The sequence below is a fragment of the Panthera uncia genome, assembly GCF_023721935.1.
Source record: "Panthera uncia isolate 11264 chromosome A3 unlocalized genomic scaffold, Puncia_PCG_1.0 HiC_scaffold_11, whole genome shotgun sequence".
Lineage (NCBI taxonomy): Eukaryota > Metazoa > Chordata > Mammalia > Carnivora > Felidae > Panthera > Panthera uncia.
In genome coordinates, this window is record NW_026057578.1 from 74,180,175 (window position 1) to 74,194,280 (window position 14,106).

A 14,106-nucleotide genomic window follows, 5' to 3' on the forward strand; every position below is an offset into this window, starting at 1 on the left:
GTTGCTACAAAAGGCCATATTTCATTTTTTCTCATTGCCACGTAGTATTCCATTGTGTATATAAACCACAATTTCTTTATCCATTCATCAGTTGATGGACATTTAGGCTCTTTCCATAATTTGGCTATTGTTGAGAGTGCCGCTATAAACATTGGGGTACAGGTGCCCCTATGCATCAGTACTCCTGTATCCCTTGGATAAATTCCTAGCAGTGCTATTGCTGGGTCATAGGGTAGGTCTATTTTTAATTTTCTGAGGAACCTCCACACTGCTTTCCAGAGCGGCTGCACCAATTTGCATTCCCACCAACAGTGCAAGAGGGTTCCTGTTTCTCCACATCCTCTCCAGCATCTATAGTCTCCTGATTTCTTCATTTTGGCCACTCTGACTGGCGTGAGGTGGTATCTGAGTGTGGTTTTGATTTGTATTTCCCTGATGAGGAGCGACGTTGAACATCTTTTCATGTGCCTGTTGGCCATCCGGATGTCTTCTTTAGCCAACTGGAGAATTAGCTGAGAAAATATATAGGAACCAAAGGAGGTGGGTGGATAGTAGCAGAGAACACCACCAATGACACAGCACAGGGGTGGTATAGACTTGACTTCACCCTACTCCAGCACCATCGTCAGTCCCCCAAAAAACTCAGCATCTTTATATCATCATCTAGATTCAAAATCTCAGGCTGGAACATCCAATCAATGGCACTTCAGATATGTGTCTACACCTTCACTCACTGAGAATGGAGAGACATTGGACCTACAGTGTCTTTACTGGGAAGTATGATTGTGCCTGACAAGGCTCACACAAAAGAATAAGTAATTCAGCCCATTAAAGACAGAACTTCTCATGTTGGGCAAGCAGAAAACATGGCAATGCCCATTATGCATGCTACAAGAATTACACTCTTAAAAATCACATAATTATATTGCTATGAGGTAAGCATATTGAATTTTTAATTTGGAAAATGGGACAAAGGGAAATGGATTGAATGTTCCTTTTAGAAACTTCATTATCACATAGGGTATACATTGGCCAATATGTTTCTGTCCTGTGAGGCCTAGAAAGAGAAAGCACTTCCCTCCATCTTTTTTTAACTCTCTCTCTTCAAAAAGCCTTGATATATTTATTAATGAACGCCATTTTAACACTAAAAATAATGGAATATAAAGCTACTGTTATGGAGAAGTTACTTTTTTATAGTTTATTTATTTTGAGAGAAAGAGAGCACAAGCAGGGTAGGGGCAGGGGCGGGGGGGAGAGAGACAGAATCCCAAGCATGCTCTGCACTGATAGTGAACTCACGAACCGTGAGATCAGGATCTGAGCCAAAACCAAGAGTTGGATGCTTAACTGACTGAGCCACCCAGGCACCCCCAGAGAAGTTACTTTTATGCTAAGCACTGTTCTAAGTGTTTTATGTATACTAGCTCATTTACCTGTATTGATTCATTTTATTTAGTGGGGTTTCTAAAGGTTTCTGAAATCCTTTTTGAGAAAATAAGCTCAGGTAAGGTTACTAAAAACCATATGTCTCCTCAAATGCTGGAATATTCTGGAACTACCCAAATATCCCATGCTACAATTGGTTCTTAAAAAATTACCATCATCTGGAGAACTGAAGAGGGAGTGATTCTTATTTCATAATGCATGTTTGTTACCCTAATTCAGATATGACTGTAATACCACCAAGATAGCATAATAAAAATCTAATTTTTCTAGACAAAGTATCCTTAGTAAAATTACAAACTGGTAATTTTTTATGTTTATTTATTTATTTTGAGAGAGAGAGAGAGAGAGAGAATGTGAGCATGAGTGAGGGAGGGGCAGAGAGAGAGAAGGAGAGAGAGAATTCCAAGCATGTTCTGTGCTGTCAGTGCAGGGACCATGAGATCATGACCTGAATTGAGATCAAGAGCGGGACACAACCAACTGAGCCATTCAAGTGCCCCTACAAATGCTAATTTTTATAATTATCATTACTGAATTTATGCTGAAAAATATCCAGGTTGGAAATGTTTGAGGTAAGGTATTTCAATAGACTAAAATTATAGAGAATTTTTTTAAAAATCACCATCATTATGTCAAACATATTCTACCATGGAGATAATCCAAATCACATATCGTCACATAGCATGGGTCACTGGTTGCCTACAATATCCATGATCTCCTTCTCATTCACCAAGAGGACTCCAGGAATCTACCCAGCTAGAAGAAAACATTCCCCAGCCTCACGATGAATTAAAGGTAGCAATCATGGGGTGGTGCTCTAGGAAAATTCTTTATGAAGAGCTGTATTTGGCCTTCCCCTAGCCCTTTTTTGTCCTTTTGGTCCTGCCCCCCTCATCTTCCAAAGCCTAGCCGAGAATACAGGTGCAATTACTAGACCTCTAATAGTCAATTTGGGGCTCTAAGGTGATACTAAGGATTGAAGCCATGAGGTAGGATGGCAGAGCAGAAAAGACAGATATGGAATCCCTGAAGACAGAATAGAAACACTGTGTCCACCCTAGACTGCAACCTCTGCCCTTCTTTTTTACAAATTCAATCTTGCCCGAGTCAAGGTAATTTGAATTTTTTGTTATGATGCTGAACACAATCCTCCTTCTTTGAGTTTGATATTTTAGATGGATATATCATGTGGAACACATATGAAAAGTTCTAGTAATGGTGCCTTTATATTTGTCTAGCAGCTTACCACTGAAAATGTTTTCCACATACATCATCTCTTTTTTTCCCCTAAAGGAATGACAGATAAATGAGGTTAAATCATTTCAAACTGATGAAACACACAGCGAAAGCACTAGATACACTAGAACTAAGATGATCTGACATCTTTCCTTATCTTTCTATTACTTTCTTTCCTTTAATTATAGCTGCACTTATGCGGGTTAATTTACTTTTATTTTTATTCTTATATGTAGAAAAAGGACATTTTAACCTAGATGTTTAGTTTCTTATTATTGTTGGAAATTAGCTCATAAAAGGTTTTCTGAACTCCATAAGTTTCAATTCCAATTCAACGTCTCTAATTTAATGTAAAATATTCACTTTTTTTTCTCTTTAGATTCCCTTCACCCATTTCTCCACCCTCATCCCCCACCTCTGTTCTCCTACTCCAATCTGTTCTCTGTGTCTAAGAGCTTAGTGGGTCTTTTGTTCTGTTTGGTTTTGGTTTTTGGTTTGTTTGGGGGTTTTTTGGTTCCACATATAAGATAAATCATACAGTGCTTTTCTTTCTCTTTCTGACTTATTTCTTTTAGCATAATGCCATGTTGGCACAAATAGTAAGATTTCACTTATTTTCATGGCTGAATAATATTCCATTGAATATATATATATATTTCGTATATATATATATATATACACACACATATATATATTTTCATGGATGAATAATATTCCATTGAATATATATATATATACATATATATATACGTATATATATATATATATATACACACACACATATATATATCACAATCTTTTATCCATTCATCAATTGATATTTAAGTTGTTTCCATATCTTAGCTATTAAAACTCTAATAACCTGAGAAGTGGTAATATCAGGTGAAATTATCCTCATTTTATAGATGGTAAAACAATTTCATATGTTAAGTAACTTGCTCAGGACTATAGAGGTTAAGTAGAGTATCTTTAATGTGAACTCGGGTCTTTAAACTCCTATTCCATCTCTTTCTACTATGTACTACTTTATCTAAGAAAGTTTTGTTTTTCCAGATAATACACCATTTCTGAAAATATTCAGCCAGGTATTCAACCTGGAACATGTAAATGCATTTGCTTATTCTTCACATTAACAACTTCAATTCAGTGAGAAAGCATTCCATTCACAACTCAATAGCTATAGGCCAAGAGAAACACAACAGTCTGAAGGTGATTTACTGGTGATTTTGGAAGACCCCAGGAACATTATTTTAGAAAAATCTCAGCTATCTGACTCAAAGACCCAGAATAAGTGAGCCAAAGATATACAATGTGGGTGGCAGGAATTATTAAATGAAGAGGAAAGTCTCATAGGTCTCTGACTTGAGGATGTACAAATAATGATTTTTAAATTAGCTGAATATTAAATAATGGTGGGCTTTCAGTATAAACGTTTTATATAACTAATCGCATAACCTAAGTCTACTATTTTCTTCACATTAAAAAAAAAAACCTCTAACAAACACTCTGAACCATAAACTGCAAGTTTTACAAGTGTCAGTTGATCATGTTTTCATCTATCCATTAGTAGTAGGCAAATGTCACCACTATCTGTATTACATGAAAAAGGCAAAGAATGTGCCCCAGATTCCGGATTCCAACTAAAAAGACAAAAAATAGAACCAGTGACTGAATTAGCTCACCACTTTTTTTCTGCACAAGTAAAAATAGTTTTAGAAATGAGGAATCATACAAAACAGAGGAAAGTATACCCACCAAAAAATCTAATATAGTAGACCAATAAGAAGTTGGACTTTGGGGCACCTGGGTGGCTCAGTAGGTTAAGCGTCTGACAATGGCTCAGGTCATGATCACAGTTGGTGAATTCAAGCTCCACATCAGGCTCTCTGCTGTTAGCACAGAGCCTGCTTCAGATCCTCTGTCTCCCTCTCTTTCTGTCCCTTCCCCACCCTCTCACTCTTTCTCTCTCTCTCTCTCAAAAATAAATAAACATTAAAAAAAAAAAAAGTAGTTGGGCTTTGATGTAAGGAAGATCTAAGATAGAGTCTTGACTTTGCTACCAATTGGCTCTTTGGCCTTAAACAAATCATGCACACTCTCTTTCCTCACCTATCAAATGAGAAAGATAAGAGTGACTCAAAAATCTGTTGTGAGGAGTCAAGGTGATCACATCGTTGCAGGGTGCCTGGGAGGTAGAATAAGTACTCAAAAATGGATCATCATTAATATTTTTTAGATAGATCATAATTAGAATTTTCTTTTCTGATATCCCAAAGTCTTCTCATATGTCTCTTAGGTCAAAAAGGGCATGGTTTACTTAAAAAATATCTCCAAATAGCATTGCCATTATCAACTTATTTGTGTATGTATGTGTATGAGTGCATGCACAAGTGTGCCCAAAACATCATGATCAAAAGCGATGAGAGATTTCTTTCTTCCTTCTTTCTTTTCTTTTCTTTTCTTTTTCTTTATTTTTTTTTGGGGGGGGGAAGTCGGGGGACCATATCACTTTAGACCAAATGATAGGCCAAAATAGACTATTTTTTTCTTCAGTGCACATATGTACAGAATGTACACAGTATTTGAGGCAAGATGAGGTAATACTAAGATGGGGTTTCTTTCCTGAAACTTATCCTGTTGAACAATCACCTCTTGAAGTACAGAAAGGGTGACTTAGTACAATAAGCTATCTTAAAGAATTCCAAAATTCTTCAAGTTCTGAATACTAAGGAGAAATCCTTCATTTAATATTTATCTTGATTTCAACAAGGCTAGAAAACATCAAATTTGGGTAAGACAAATACAATAAGTACTCTCCCATTCTTTGGTCCACCTCACCAGACAAATATTGAAAGTGGGTATGGACTGAGGACAGAGAGTACATGAAGGTGAATAATGGCACATAAAATGCCTTTTGATGTTGCTTCTGGGAGTCCTCAATTATCTGATGGATACAATATATATCCTGTCAAACTGCAATCTCCTAGTGCACAAACTACTTCCTGGATCTCATCTGAATTTACCACCGGAAATCCCCACTCCTTAATACCTCGCTAAATGGTTCCTTTGCAATAAAGATGGATGCAGCTGCGTCCCAGAAGCACCTTTGCACAGAATGACTCTATTTTGCCTGTTAACATTTTAACCACGGGCTCTAAAGCACTAGTATTTAAATGAGAACTAAATCAAAAATTAAAAACTCATTAATTTACAATACTCTCTTGCTGAGTATCAGGCAGTTTAGACAAAACAGAAGTCTACCTATGAGGAAAAAGTTGACTACAAAAATTAATATTGCAAACAGGAATCCAGGAAAAATACATATTTAAGAAAATAATTGCTATCCATGCCTTTGGAAGGATAGGCTAATTACAAATATCTTTATATGTATATATGATCATTTAAGAATTCTTAAATGATATGAATAGCCTAGGTTGATGTTAACACATATTCTCAAAAATACTAAAACTGCATGTCTTTTAAATATTATATAATGAAGACTGTCTTTTCCCCAAGCTAATCTGAATTAAGTTTTTTATGATTTTTAAAAAGAAAAAGGTAAAAAAATATGTTTTATGATAACTGATCAAATATTAGATTTTATATACCTGAAATATTTATTGTGTTCTATGAAAAATATGCATATAAATACATATATACACACACAACACACATATGCATATACATATTTAAGTATACATATACAGGTGCAGAGGCACACATATACGCATACATATGCTGCTTATTTCATTCATTGGATGAATTGAAAAATATATCACTGTAACAGAATCATTTGAGGAACTGAATGCAAATATCGAATAATATTTTACTGGCAAAATCAAGCAGACAAAAGCTTTATCTAGAATAAATATATAATGTGGCCAACAAAACTGTAGAAAAATGTTGGCAGGCATCTGTAAAATATGTGCAGATAAGGTAAGTCCACCCATCCTTTCAGAGAAATACAGAGACGGACCAAATGCACAATATGAAAACAAAGTCCTGGAATCCAGAACTCCATTTGAGGAGGAGGAAAGGTTCACAAATCCCAGAGACCCTTTTACATAAATTTTGATGTTTTCCTTTTGTGTACAGTATTGATGAGTGTGTCGTATGCTCATTGAGAAACCAGCCCTCGGTAATTGTCAGGGATCTTCATTCTTAGTGCAGACTCCACTGGAAATTAATTGCTTCGGTGCAATCTGAACCACATCATAAATGTCATGTAGAAGTTGCAGGGAGTGAGGAGGCAGTGACAGCTCAATCCTCACTGTTTCATTTAAAGGTGGGTAAAACACACTGCGACAGAAGTGCTCTTCATCAATAATTTAGTCCACAGTGTAAAGCCAAGCCGTGCCAAAGATGCCAGGGGAGCCGCTGCCTCCCTGGTTTTAATGACACCAGCAGGGAGGGGTTGAGGGGCCAGCTCAAATCAACATTCACTGCACATCTGGGCATGTCGGCAGATGAAGATATCAAGGACTGAGCTGACAGGACAAAGGGTTGAAAAAAGAAGTGTAACCTAGAAAACCTTTACTTTGAATTCTTTGTATAAATTCAAGGGAGATGACAGTTCCTAAGGTCATCTTATATAATAAAACTTCAGTGATCTACATAGAAAATTTTAACCCTTTCCATCATGTAATCAAAGAAAATGAAAGTTTAGTTTCTAACGTTCATTTTACAACTCTAAAATATTCCTATTTGTTCCCCCCAAAAGACTTCTGCAATGAACGAAATGTTAACAGGGATTTTCTGATGGCATCTCATGAACCCCAATTATAGCTCCTCAAAAGCCCCACTATGGTTGGGGGGGGGAGGTCAGTCCAACTCTTAACCTAGGAGAGTTTAATATCTTGGCTATTTCACAATGTTTGCCAGAAACTCAAAATTTAGTTAGGAAGCTCCCATTGTAATGTAAAAGAAATAATGTAAAATGGCACAACCACCCGTTCCGTATTGTACCTACTTTAAAAACAGATAAAGGAGGGAGGAATGTATGTTTCACTACCCAAAAAGTGCTGTTTCTGGGATTCTAATGCAAAAGTTTGGATGGGGCTTCAAAAATGGGAATTATTTGAATTATATGAGTAGCAATCTTGTCCTAATCCTTTGAGGACACCATGCATCCCCAGACTGTGGTCTTCTTAGAACTCCAGAGGCCAAATTCAATTATCTCATCCTATGTTTTGTATATTTGGAGGACATCACAGCCTCACTAGGCTGATTGGATTATCACACTAAGATTCAGTCTTCACTGAAGGAAATTTACTGAGTTTCCATTTTCACCCTAATGGTTTTCACCACAAAAATGGAAGTTAGTAACAGGGTTAATGCTAATCAAAATTAGGAGTTTAAATTATTTCACTATAGAAATAAAGAATAAAAGACAATCAGTATGTGTAATTTATAAAGAAAAAACATGAGGCAAACACAAAATGAATTTCAAATTTAATACTCTGATAACATTTGGCCCCTTTTAGGTGATTAGTATTTAGGTGATTATTATCCAAAATATAGAATGTGTAAGAAAGCCACACTAGTTTCAAAGTGTGAGTTCATGGGGAGGCGTATGATGAGAACCTAATAAATCCAAATTTCAAAAATTTCTAAGCATGATCAGTCCATCTCAAAGCCATTATAGGATTAAAAAAATGTGTAATACAATTTAAAACACATTTTGAAAATGCCTTTTATGAATTGGTGCTGATATTCATGACACATCATATTTAAACCATTACTGCAGATCTTGTCACAGTTTGTCTTGCTTTTCTAAAAGTCTGGTATGTAGAGTAGGTTATGGTTCTTGCCATTAATCTGCTAATTTCCTCAATAAACTCAAAAGGAAGAATGCCAACAATCCAAAACAGGGACAGGTAGGCAATCCTATAGGATGTAGATTTGACAGAATGACACACCCAACCCAACCCAACCCAATGCCCAAGACAGGTTTTTCTAGTGGAGGGAAATCCCATGTGACCTGTGAAGAGTCTCACCAGAAAGAAAAGTGTCTGCGATACCAAATCCACACCTAATATACACAAGAAAGAATCTGTAAAATAGCTTGGTCTGTAATCGTCGAAGTAGAAACTTTGTGTGAGCACATGCCAAATTTCCCATTTCATGGCTGATAAAATACACACAATTAATCAATAAAAGTCACACTTACCAGCCAAAAACTTTGTCCCACCACTTTGGCTTTTCTCACTGTACTACTATAGTTAAGAAAGAATTGCTTAATTCCATTAAACACACACACACACACACACACACACACACACACACACATTCTCATTTATCAAGAAAATACATGAGGGATAAAACTATTGTATTAGAAAGAACTGAGATGGGGGCACCTGCCAGGCTCAGTCCATAGACCGTGGGACTCTTTATCTCAGGGTTGTGAGTTCGAGCCCCACGTTGGGTGTTGAGATAATTTTTTTAAAAGACAGAAAGTATTAAGTTGAACCATATGAAATTGCTGATGCTCGGCTCTTTTCTACCTACAAAAGTGTAGCTTCATATGCCTCACCCTAATAATTCTCCACTTTTTAGCAGCTGATCTAAATAAGAACTCTGATGATAATGTAAATATTTGTTAAAATCATCTGTTCAATAATGCTTTAACAAATTTTAAAGCCCTAATATGTACCAAGCACTTTCTCTGGTCTTAGATTAAAAAAAAAAAAAAACACTAGTAATAAAAATCCTTGCTTCTTCTGGAGAAATTGAGAGAAATTAGGAAATACGTGAGTTTAATGCTAAGACAATGGAAGTTCTGTTAAATAACAACTAAAAATGAGCAAACTGCACCTTTGAAATTATCTCAGTTTACAGAAAATAAAATTTGGGTGACAATAATTTTTCTATTTTTCTATTTTTAGTGTCCATAAAAGCAATATCATGAAGCCAACACATAGAAAACTACCACAACTTGCTGGTGTCAAGAAAGACCTGGGGAAAAGATATTTCATGTAGGCGATAGGAATGAAAAATAGAATGGCAGGTGTCACAAATATCAAATTAGTGTCCACTTTATGAACAGAAGCTGCTCAACTCTCTCTCCATATTCACATGTATGAGTCCCTTGAACTCCAGATGGAAATGGATGTTATAATTATCACCGGACTGTTGTAATCTTAAATGGGAATGGAAGATAATCATGCTGGAGTGTCAGATCCGAAGGATGGCTGCTTTTAAAAAGCCCATTAAACAATATTATCCAATTTAAATGGTAGCATTATCAGAAGGGCTTTGATAATGTAGCTACCAATTGTGCTCTCTTGATTTGTAACTTTCTTTGAGGGCGTGGGGGAACATGAGCTGTTTAAAGCACCTTTTAACAAAGCTCCTAATTTCTTTCTGACTTTGAATATTCTCTTTTCACTGCAGAGCTGAAGGAAACCTGTAGCTCTGATTAGAATGAACTTAGATTATACAGAAGGCCTGCCCTACAATTATACATGTGCCGACATTAAAACTCAGAGAAGCAGCAGCCCATGGTACAAGGACTAAGTGGTGGGTAAGAGAACATCCATTCGAAACTACAGAAAAAAGCAGAATGAGTAGGGCCTTTTTGAGAGTCAGATAAAATATCTCAGAGGAGCATATTTCTAATAGATATTCACCAGAGAAAAGTCACAACCATTCTGACATACTTAGTTATTTTAAGAAAACTTGGGATCTGTGTATGTCCATATATATTATACAAATGTTTACCCAAAATATGTGACTACACATTACTGACAGTAGCAGGTATTTTTAAATTAAATCTTGTCATTAGAGCATGACGAACCATATCAGTACCTCTTCTCAAACACCAGTAAAGGCACTTGTTTTTTGTTTTGGGGGGTTTTGTTTTTGTTTTTGTTTCTTTGCCTCTACTTGCTAGTGTTGGTGGGATATGTGAGTGGTAGGACCCTAGGAAGAGGAACTCTTATTTTAATAGGAGTAACTAATAGAAATCACTAATTTAAGTTAATAATTTTATGATTTAATATGGGTCTCAAAGGGACAAATATGTCTCAAAGGGACAAATAAGGATTTTTAAAAGGAGTCTTTTCCAATATGTAGATTTTTTTAAGCCAGTTATTGGAACACTCTAATAACCATCTAGGCAATAATGGATGAAGCAAACAACCCCGTTCTAAGAAGTCAATTCTTTCTTCATTTAAACCCAACCTCCCTGTAGAATCACAAGACTCAAAATTAAATTTTTTAAATGTTTGTTTTTGAGAGAGACATAGAGTGTGAGCAGGGGAGTGTCAGAGAGAGAGGGAGACACAGAATCTGAAGCAGACTCCAGGCTCTGAGCTGTCAGCACAGAACCCAATGCAGGGCTCTGACTCCCTGATCACAAGATCATGACCTGAGCCGAAGTCTGACGCTTAACCGACGAGCCACTCAGGCGGCCCACAGGACTCAAAGTGGAGAAAAGACTTGCCCGCCAGACTTGTTAGTGATGAGAGGTAATGCTGTCTGGTCCTACTAACTGGCATCTATTCCACACACCAGTAGATTTAATTTGCCATAAAGTTAAACTTCTCCTACAAGATGGAACCATTCGCCTGGACATTCATTCCTTGCCATCTTCCCCATAGTGTGAAATGGCAATAAATATTCAAGACCATAAGGAGGTGGGGACAGATTGGGAAAAGGGCTCCTTCTTAGGAAGGAAATGAAAAGATATAATTAAAACAGGGTAAATATCTGAAGTCTCAGCTACCTTGACCAGTCTGTGAGATCTGGGAGAAAATATGCTTTCAAGATCTTGCAAAAAGGTCAGAGGAGGGTATTTTGAGGGTAAGGGGGTGGAGGGTCCTTGAGAGGAGCCAGGGAAGAAACATTCTAAATAGGCTTTTTTTAAAATTCACTTGGGTTTGCACAATATGTTTCTTGAAAGAGTTTGAAGCCCAATATATAAAAAGCTGACTATTTATATATTTGATTCCTTAAAAGCAATTAGGAATACAAAGCAGATGGTCCAGCATTGTAGATTTCCCTTTTCATATTGCTTAAACACTAGAGATCAATAAGTCTAATATAAACAGATGATTTCCATAGCAGGGTTTATAATTAGCTGGCACTGAATGTGTCCAAACTCTAAAATAATTAGCAGAAGCATGTGGCACACCATTAAAACCTTGTGGCTTGTCTGCATTTACATTTATAATTATTAAAGTTAATTATGATGCTTGTGGTGTGGTTCCAAGCTCCTTTACAACTTAGATTAAATATTTTTTTTAATCCCATAACTTCCTTTCTAACCTTCCTCGAGCCTCTAGAAAACAGTGAAATCAGACCAAATTAGGAATGTATGCCTCCCATTTTTTTGCTCCAAAGAATAAATTCTGACTTTATCATAAAAGATACGGTCTTCTTAAAGACTTGGCAGCTTTCTCAACTGATACCAATATTTCGATCTTGAATTTTAATTTGTTCATAATCATGGGGATAGGCAGAATAACAATGCTTACAAGTTGATAGAGTGAAAGCTGTCATTTTGAGAGCTAAATGAGGGGCAAGTCGGTGCCAATATAGTCTCCTCAATTTATTACATAGTAATAGAGAATTTAAAATAACATACTTACATGATGTTCTTGATTCAAGGTCTAAAGTTACTCTCAAAAAAACCCAATAATGTTACCCTCAATTATTTTAGAGTACAGGAAACATTTCACAGAGTGGGAGCAAGCAGTCCATTTTTATTTTTAAAGCTCCTATCTTCTAAAAACAGCATTTAATAAAGGCTTCTCCTGTATTTGGAGCTCTGGGTACAACAAAAACTATGACACAGACACTGCTTTCTCAGCCAGAACTCATTCTCACCACCAGTCATGATGACCACAAGAGTAGATTTCTTTAAAATTTGCACCAACAAATATGATGACATTTCTGTGGGTCTTATACTCAGGTGTCACTTACTGTCACTGCAACAACTGGTCACAGTTCTTAATATAAATCTAATTACATCTGAAGATTTCCAACCTCCAGCCAAGAATACCTTGCAAGCATTTTTACTCTGTACTGTATGCAATACACCAGGTCAAACTTAAAGACATAGTCCCTAACATATTTCCAAGACAGTAAACAGATATTCAAATCAGAAAACAAATATTAAATACCTTATATCCCACATTGGCTCACAGATACTTCTGCCATTATATTCAAGTTACCTATACTCAATAAATATAAAATGTGCACTTTCTTTATAAAAGAACCCATTGACTTACACAGTTTAAAGTGATTTGTCTAGTGTTTTTCATTTGCTAGAATTTAACATAAATTGCATACACAGTTAGTATCCTACCAAAAAAAAAAAAAACCCAGAAAAACAAACAAACAAAAAACTCTATCCTCTGCTATTTCACTCTTCAGATAATTTCTATTAGATTTTTATATGAATTTAAATATAGTATTTTTGTCCACTTACAAATTGTAAAACAAATCTCTATAAAGTATCTAGCTACCTGCCTCATTTCTTCCTCACAAGAGAGGGAATTTTTTTAATAGAAATGGTCACGTTTTTCATCATGAAAAAAAATCCTGTTTCATCACTTCTCATGATGCATCATTTAGAAGTAAAAAAAATTAAAATATACTTTATTCAAAGTATTTTAATATTAGAATGAAAGAAAATCATGTTAATTTCACTGCTAGTGAAATATGTAGATAAAAAGACTATAATTTTAATGTAGCATATAAAAAGGTAAGGATGTAATATTAGCAGAGTGATTTCAAAATTACATATTATTTTAATAAAACTGTTAAATAACTATGTCCAATGAAATTTTATGGTCATTACTGGCTAAGAGAGGAACAGAAGATGAAAAAAAGAATAGAATGAGATGGATCAAAGTGAGGAAAATCTCAAGACTGGAAGGAAAAAGAAAAGACACAGGAAAAGGAGTACATAGAAGAAGTCAAGAAGAAAATTAAGACTGTGGAATCTATATAATGGAAATATCTGTCTACTGGAAAAGGTCATGAACATTCCCCCAGCCCAGTCTCATATCTCCAAGATCTACCCCCAGTTCTCCAAGATCCAATGTGAAACAATTTTCCCCCAGAGAAAACTTAATTCATACAATGCCCCTGGTTTCACTACAGTAGAAGAAATGTATTTAAGTACTACTGTCTTAATTATCATGTGCTATGTTATAGTCGTATGTGTGTGTTTATATGTGTATATTTGACATATATATGATCTATGCTTCTTGAAATTTTTTCTGAGGATACTTGCATCAAACTGGTAGTCTTACATTATTTTTCCTGAAAAAGTTAATTCACATCACTATCTTTCCTTACTGAGATAACGCAGAGACGTTAACAAAAGCAAAGTTTTTAAAGTTTCGTCTTATTAAGAGAAGGAAAGCTATTTACATGAAATCTTGTGATAATAACACCACATTAATTTGCATT